General features: G+C 35.9%; 1 protein-coding gene across 2 annotated transcripts in view; it reads left to right on the forward strand.

The window, feature by feature from the left end:
* RPAP2 (RNA polymerase II associated protein 2) overlaps positions 1-5439 on the forward strand; it is a 79683-nt gene extending 74244 nt beyond the window's left edge. For both annotated transcript variants that reach the window (XM_039838831.1, XM_039838832.1), the window contains one exon: positions 4993-5439. The gene's annotated coding sequence lies outside the window, so the exon portion shown is untranslated. The remainder of the gene's footprint in view (positions 1-4992) is intronic.
* Positions 5440-8346: the final 2907 nt, after the last annotated feature.

An 8346-nucleotide genomic window follows, 5' to 3' on the forward strand; every position in this document is an offset into this window, starting at 1 on the left:
TGTGGTGTATCACGTTGCTTGATTTTCAGACACTGAACCAGCCATGCATCCCTGGAATCTCACTTGATTATGGTGTATGATCTTTTTAATGTATTGTTGAATCTGGTTTACTAATATTTTGTTGAGAATTTTTGCATGTGTGTTCATCAGGGATATTAGCTTGTAATTTTTTTTTTTTTGTAGCGTCTATCTATTTTTGGTATCAGGGTAACGCTGGCCTCATAGAATGGGTTTGAAAGTCTTCCTCTTCAATTTTTTGGAATAGTTTGAGAAGAACATGTATTAATTCTTCTTGAAATGTTTGGTAGAATTAACCTGCTAAGCCGCCTGGACCTGAACTTTTGTTCGTTGGGAGTTTTTTTGATTACTGCTTAAATTTCATTGCTAGAAATTGGTCTGTTCAGATTTTCTGTTCCTCATTCAGTCTTGGAAGGCTGTATGTTTCTAGAAGTTTATCCATTTCTCCTAGTTCGTCCATCTGGGTAGCATATAATTGGTTATGGTATTCTTTAATGGTCCACTTCGTATTTCTCTAGTGTTATTTTTCACTTCTCTTTTATTTCTGATTTTTTTGGGCCGCCTTATATACTTGATGAGTCTGGCTAAAGGTTTGTCAATTTTGTTTATCCTTTTAAAGAACCAACTATTAGCTTTATTGATCTTTCCTATTGTTTTTTTAGTCTATATTTTGTGTATTTCCTCCTACTAACATTAGGTTTTCTTATTTCTCTAGTTCCTTCATGTGTAATGTTAGGTTGTTTATTTGGAATTTTTCTCGTTTCTTGAGATAAGCCTGTATCACTATGAACTTCCCTCTTAGAACTGCTTTTGCTGCATCCCATACATTTTGGAAGGTTGTATGTATTTTCATTTTTATTTATCTCAAAGTATTTTTTTATTTCCTGTTTGTGTTTTTTCTGGTTTTCTTCTTGTAGTTGATTTCTAGTTTCATACAGTTGTAGTAGGAAAAGATGCTTGGTATGATTTCAGTATTCTTGAATTTTTGAGACTTGTTTTGTGACCTAATATATGATCAGTCTTGGAGAATGTTCCATGTGTACTTGTAAAGCCTGCATACTGTGCAGTTTGGGGATGAAATGTTTAAGTTAATCTACTCTAATGTGATGTTTAAGGCTACTGTTTCCTTGATTTTCTGTCTGAATGATCTATCTATCCATTGATGTAAGTGAGATATTAAGGTCCCCCCCTATTATTGTATTACTGTCAATTTTTCCCCTTATCTCTGTTAATATATTTTCTTTATATATTTATGTGCTCTTATGTTGGGTGTGTAGATATATACAATTATTATATCTTCTTGTTGGAATGCCCCCTTTATCATCATGTAATGCCCTTCTTTGTCTCTTTTTACAGTTTCTGTTTTAAAGTCTATTTTGTCTAATATGAGAATTGCTACCCTACCTTTCTTTTCACTTCCGTTTGCATGGAATATCTTTTTCCATCCCTTCACTTTTAGTCTGTGTGTCTTTCAGTCTGAAATGAGTCTCTCGTAGGCAGCATATATTTGAGTTTTGTTTTTTTTAATCCATTCAGCCACTCAGTGTCTTTTGATTGGAGCATTTAGTCCATTTACATTTAAAGTAAATATAGATAGGTATGTACTTACTGTCATTTTATTAAATGTTTTTGTAATTCTGTTCCTTTCTTTTGATCTCTTCCCTTGTAGCTTGCTGGCTTTTTAGTGCTTTGGGGTTCTTTGTTTTGCATGTACTTTATCTAATTTTTTGGTTTATGGTTACCATGAGGTTCATATATATCCATCTATAATAGTCTGTTTGAAGCTAATAGGTGTTTATGTTCAAATGCATTCTAAAAGCACTGCATTTTTACTCTCCCTCCATGCTTTGATTTTGACGTCATATTTTAGATCTTTGTTTTTTATCCCATTTATTGTAGTTATAGTTAATTTTGCTACTTTTTGTCTTCATATAGCTTTTTAAGTGGCTGATTCGGTGCATGATATATTTGCCTTTACCTGCAAGATTTTATCTTTCATGTATTTTTTTATTTCTTGTTGTAGCCTTTGTTTTCTGCTTAAAGCTGACCCTTTAACATTTTTCTTAAAGCCAGGTCAGTAACGATGAACTCTGTTAGTTTTTGCTCATCTGGGAAACACTCTCTCTCTCCAATTCTGAATGATAACCTTGTTGGGTGTATTATTCTAGGTTGCAAGTTCCTTTATTTCAGCACTTTTATATCCTGCCACTCCCTTCCAACCTGTAAAGTTTCTGCTGAGAAATTAGCTGATAGCCTTATAGGATTTCCCTTCATTTGGAACATGTTCTTGTCTTCCAATTTTGACTTTGTGTTTCTCCCTATGAATTAGATGCAATACCTGTCTCCCCCAACCTTGAAAAAGTGGTCTTGTGTAGAAACAACCTCTGTGTAGACTGTATGCTGGGTTTTGGCAAAGTGGTTGGAGTCAGGGTGGGTACCTACAATGCTGGCTGGCAGCGGGGAGAAGCATGGCCCAGTGTACACATATACATGCAGTGACTCTCTGTTGTTCTGGTATGGCAATTCAGTGCCTGCACGCTTTGGCACCCTGTTGATCCTGTCAGCACGAGTTCTGGGTGGGGCAGCACCCCATTGATGCAGTTGTCCACAGCCAGAGCAGAGGTCCAGGCTGGGTAGTCCAGTCCACACATACCAGCAGCCTTGTAGGTCTGCCAGAGCACCTACATAGATCTCCCACCTGCACTATCCAGGTGGAGGAAGAATGTAAACAATGGCATTCACCAGCACCTCTGATCCAAAAGAGTTCTCTCAGATCCCAAAGTGCTATCGCTCTTCCCCCAATCTTCATGAATTGATCTCTCTCTCCTTGGTTGTGCAGAAGCTGTTCAGTCGGCCTTCTGTTGTCTCTCAGGAGGAACTGCTCTAAATGTAGGTGTACATGTGGTGTGGTCATGAGAGGGAGCGATTTAGCTTCCTCCTATGCCACCATTTTGGACCCACCTAATAGGTGTTGGTTTAATGTTATGATTGAAGAAATTCATCCTAAACTACAAATGAGACCCTCTCAGGGAACTTATTTTTTTTTTAATTTCCAATTTTTAAATTATAAAAGCAATATAAGCTTTGTATAAAAGTTAAAATTAATACAGAACTGCATAATTTTAAAAAGGAAAATTCCCCCTCACCTCTGCCTTCAAGGCTGTCTTCTTTCCAGAAGCATACTTGATATATATCATTTTATATTTTATTTGAAAGTCTATAAGAAAAACTTCAAGCAATTCTTTAAATATATGAAAATGATATTCGAGAGAGGTATTTTGGCAGGCAAGAAAGTGCAGTTTCCCTTGAACCTGCTAGAAACTAGAATATAAAGAATCAGCACTGTAAGTGCCTCCCAACTTGTGACCTTTTCAAATGTTCCCATAAAACAGTTTTTTGGGAGTAAGCTCAGATTAGCCTATGTAAGCATCAATTCAAAAGCCCTTCTAAGAAGGTAGTGAGGTTGGAGTTTATTTTATTGGGCTTCAGATACCGACAATTGAACTAATCATTCATTAGTTCATGACACCCTATCTTTATTGAATGAAAGGGTTCTTTTTTTCCAGATAGACTAAAAACAAATAATGCCTAACCAGAGGTCCTTTCAGACCTCCTTCAATGAATAGGTAGCAATTTATCATTCTAATTAGCATATTTAAAACATGTAAACAGATGGTATTAAAAGACTTTCAACAAGATGTTTTAAGTCATCTTAGGAGTTCCCTGTGACCACTGTTTATGTAAGTAATCAAACTCTTTCCCAGGCTTTGTCAGTATTATAAAGAATTCTGAATGAATTGGCCTTATGATCTAATTTTCCACATGAGAAATGGCGATGGTTGTGAGTACACAGATCAATTTTGTTCTGTTTGCATGCTTTTTGTAAGCTATAAGTTCATTTAAACATCAAGATTTTAATGTCTATTAACCTTCTCAAGATTAAATTACTACTACCTAGTATATGTTAATATGCTTTCAGTTACAAATAATGGGGAAAAAATCCAGCCCAAACTAATCTTTCTTATGGTGATATATTATCTTTTGCTGCTTAACAAATTACTCCAAAACTTAATGACTTAAAACTATTTTTTTTTTTAATCTCAATTTCTGTGAGTCAGGAATATGGAGATAGTTTAGTTTAGGGCTTCTGACCCAATCTCTCATGAGGTTGCAATTAAGCTTTCTGCTAGGGCTATGATGTCATCTGAAGGCCCAACTGGAAGAAGATCCCCTTTCAAGCTCATCTGTGTGGTTGTTGGCAGGATTTAGTTCCTCAGACGTGTTGAATTCAGGGCCTCAGTTTCTCACTGGCTGTCGTCTAGAGACTGCTTACAGTTCCTTGCTACATGGGCCTTTCCGTAGTGCACCCCACAACCTGGCATATGGCTTCCCTCAGAGTGAGCAAGTGAGACAGTACCCAAGATGGAAGCCACACTCTTTTTGGAGCTAAGCTCAAAAGTGATATCCCAGCATTTTTGCTGCTTTAACCATGACTGGTTAGAAACTCATCACCTTGCCCACACTCAAGGTGAGAGGATTGTGTAAGGGCATGAATATCAAGAGGCAAGGATCATTGGGGGCCCATCTTAGAAGCTGTCTACTACTTTGACGATGTCAAAGTTGCTTAGTAGGTCCCAGCTTTACATATTGTATACTATACTGTCCCAAGTGAGAGTCTTGAACTTCACACTAATTGAAGACACCCCTAAACCAATCCATATGGCCATAAGAATACTCCGAGCTAACCCTTTCATTCTGGGAAGGGATGTTTGGGGAGTCAGAGAGAGGCTTTTCTTATTGACCTAGACTCATCAAGGCCTAATCCTTGAGCTGAATATGACCTTGGGTGTATTCCATCCAAATCATTATTGCTACATAATGAGGGAAAATGAAACATATTGGGAAAGCAACACAATGTTCCCAAAACCTGGTAAAATAGGTATTTTATTCAGACTGTCCTTTTTTGCTTCACAGGTATAATCCATGAAGAATGAATTAAAAATGAACTATTCATCATTTCCGGAATTCTAGCCACAGTGATGGTCTGGTGGTAACTGATAACTAGCTTTGTTTCCAGAAAAATCTTTACCTTTTTAGATTTCAACCCCCTGCTTTCTCATCTCTTACCTGTACAGAGTGACTTCCCGAGATAGAGGAGAACCATTATCCCAACAGAGATAACCAAGTCCATGCATCTCTGGCTATAAGACATAGTATTTTTATTTATTTGGAAATAAAAGTTGAAGTCTTAAATTGAAGCTTAAATGAATACTCAAGAAAATACGACCTTGTATTTTTTCTGGATGATTCCAGCCATCACATCACTTGACTGAAAAATTGAGAAAAGTCTTATTTTGGCCACATAATCAAAACTCTAGATTCTGGTAAAGAAGTTAATAAATACAATCTAAGATAAAGTCATTTGGAAGTCTAGTCATTATTCTTTTAAAGAAGCTGACTGTGCTAGAATGTGATTAACCTCACAAGTCCAAAACAAGAGTATCTGAAAACTTTCTGGACTCGAAGAAATTTAAAAAAAAAAAAAAATGAATCTGTAGTTTGTTTTGAAGAGAGATAATCTCTAGAATTGACACTGCTTCAAAATGGATATGAAGCATGCAAGTAAGCAGGGCCTCCAGGGTAGCTGGGGCTGCGGAGGGCCTCAGACAGACAATTTGAGGAGCTTTACAAGGGGGCCAAGAAACAAAACGAGATCTGTACTCTTGGACAGTGGGAAAAAATAACAGCCGCTAAAAGCAAAGCCATGAAAAGGGGCCAGAAAGCAGCCTGGTGGAACAGAGAGCTCGACAAACAGGCAACTACAAGCTCTGCAAGGTCACAGGCTACATCAGTATACAAAAATCAATTGTGTTTTGTATACTAGCAATGAAAAATCCAAAAATTAAATTAAGAAAACAATTCTATCCACAATAGCACCAAAAGAATGAAATATTTAAAAATAAATTTAACAAAGGAAGTATAAGACTTGTACAATGAAAACTATACAACATTCAGAGAAATTAAAGATATAAACATATTCCATGTTTATAAATTAGAAGATGCAACATTGTTAAGGTGATAGTCCTCTCCAAATTAATCTATAGTTCAATGCAATCCCTGTCAAAACCCCAACAGGCTTTTTTGAAAAATTGGCAAGTTGATCCTAAAATTTCTAGGGAAATGCAAAGGATCCAGAATAGCCAAAACAATTCTGAAAATGCAGAACACTTCCTGATTTCAAAACTTACTACAAATTACAAATCTACAGTATTCAAGACAGTGTGGTATTGATATAAAGATCAGTGAAACAGAACTTTAGAGTCCAGAAGTAAGCTTTCATATTTATGGTCAGTTAGTTTTCAACTAAGCTACCAAGGCATTTCCATGTACAAAGGATAGTTTTTTCAGCAAATGTGCTGAAATATTTCAGTATCAGATGCAAAAAAGATGAATTTAGACCCTTACCTCCTACTATATGCAAAAATAAATTCCAAATGGATCAGAGACCTAAATGTTAAGCAGAAACTATATATCTTTTAGAAGAAAACAAGATAATACCTACATGGCATTGGTTTAAGAAAAGAGTTCTTAGATAAGATCCCAAAAGTATAGTGTATAAAGGAACACATAAGTTGGATTTCATCAAAATTTTAAACTTCTGCACTTCAAAAAAACATTAAGAAAATAAATTGATAAACCACAGACTGAGAAAATATTTTCAAATTATATTTTATAAAGGACTTATATCCAAACTAAAGAATTCTTAAAACAAATATGAGACAACTCACTTTTAAAATGGGCAAAACATTGAATAAACATTTCAGCAAAGAACATATACAAATGGCTTAGCATATGAAAAGATCCTAACCATCACTAGTCATTAGGGAAATGCAGGTTAAAACCAAAATTAGATACCACTTGACATACTATCATAGTGTTGGTGAGATGTGGAGAAACGAGCCCTAATCCATTTCTGGTGGGAATGTAAAACTGCAGCTATTTTGGAAAATAGTCTCATGGTTTCTTAAACATGAGTTTACCATATGACTAAAAAATTCCACTTGGTGTTCCATCCCAAAAGAAATGAAAACGTTCACACAGTCTTGCAGGCATATGTTCATAGTAGCATTAACCATATTTGGGAAACAACCCAAATAAGCGTTAACTGGTATATAGATAAACAAAGTCCAAAAGGTACCAGAAGAAAAAGTGAGCAGGAGATTGAGACCTATTTGAAATAATGACAGTTTCCCTGACCTGTCAAAGGAAATAGACAAGTCCAGGAAGTACAGAGAGTCCCAAATAAGATGAACCCAAAGAGGTCCACATCAAGACACATCATAATTAAACTACCCAAGGTTAAAGACAGAATCTTAAAAGCCGCAAGAGAAAAGCAGTTACCTACAAGGGAGCTCTCATAAGACTGTCAGCTGATTTCTCAACAGAAACTCTGCTGGCCCAAAGAGATTGGCACAAATATTCCAAGTGATGAAAAGTGAGGACCTACAACCAAGACTACCCAGCAAGGCTATCAATTAAAATTGAAGGAGAGATAAAGAGCTTCCCAGACAAGAAAAAACTAAAGGAGTTAATTGCCACCAAACCATACTACAAAGAAGTCTTAAATAGACTTCTTAAGAAGAAAAAAAGACAAAAAATATGAATAATAAAATGGCAGTAACTACATATCTATCAATAATCACTTTAAGTGTAAATAGATTAAATGCTCCAATCAAAAGACATAGGGTAGCTGGATGGATAAGAAAACAAGACCCATGCATATGCTGTCTGCAAGAGCCCCACTTCAGATCAAAAGAAACAGGCAAAGTAAAGGGATGTAAAAAGATATTTCATGCAAATGGAAATTTTTTAAAAAGTTGGGGTAGTAATACTTAGACAAAATAGACTTTAAAACAAAGGCTATAATAAGAGAAGGACATTTCATAATGTTAAAGGATCAATCTAACAAGAGGCTCTAACCCCTGTAAACATTTTTGCACCCAACATAGGAGCACCTAAATATATAAAGCAAGTATTGACGGACATAGATCGACAGTAATACAGTCATAGTAGGGGACTTTAACACCCCATTGACATCTATGGATAAGTCTTCCAGACAGAAAACATGGAAACAGCGGCCTTAAATGACACATTAGACCAGATGGATTTAATTGCTATTTTTAGAGCATTTCACCCCAAAGCAAAAGAATGTACATTCTTTTAAAGTGCATGTGCAACATTTTCCAAGATAGATCACGTGTTAGGCCACAAAACATGCCTCAAGAAATTTAAGAATATTGAAATCATATCAGGTGTCTTCATCAGCCA

This window comes from Pteropus medius, unplaced genomic scaffold, assembly GCF_902729225.1.
Source record: "Pteropus medius unplaced genomic scaffold, Ma_sr-lr_union100, whole genome shotgun sequence".
In the NCBI taxonomy this organism is placed as follows: domain Eukaryota; kingdom Metazoa; phylum Chordata; class Mammalia; order Chiroptera; family Pteropodidae; genus Pteropus; species Pteropus medius.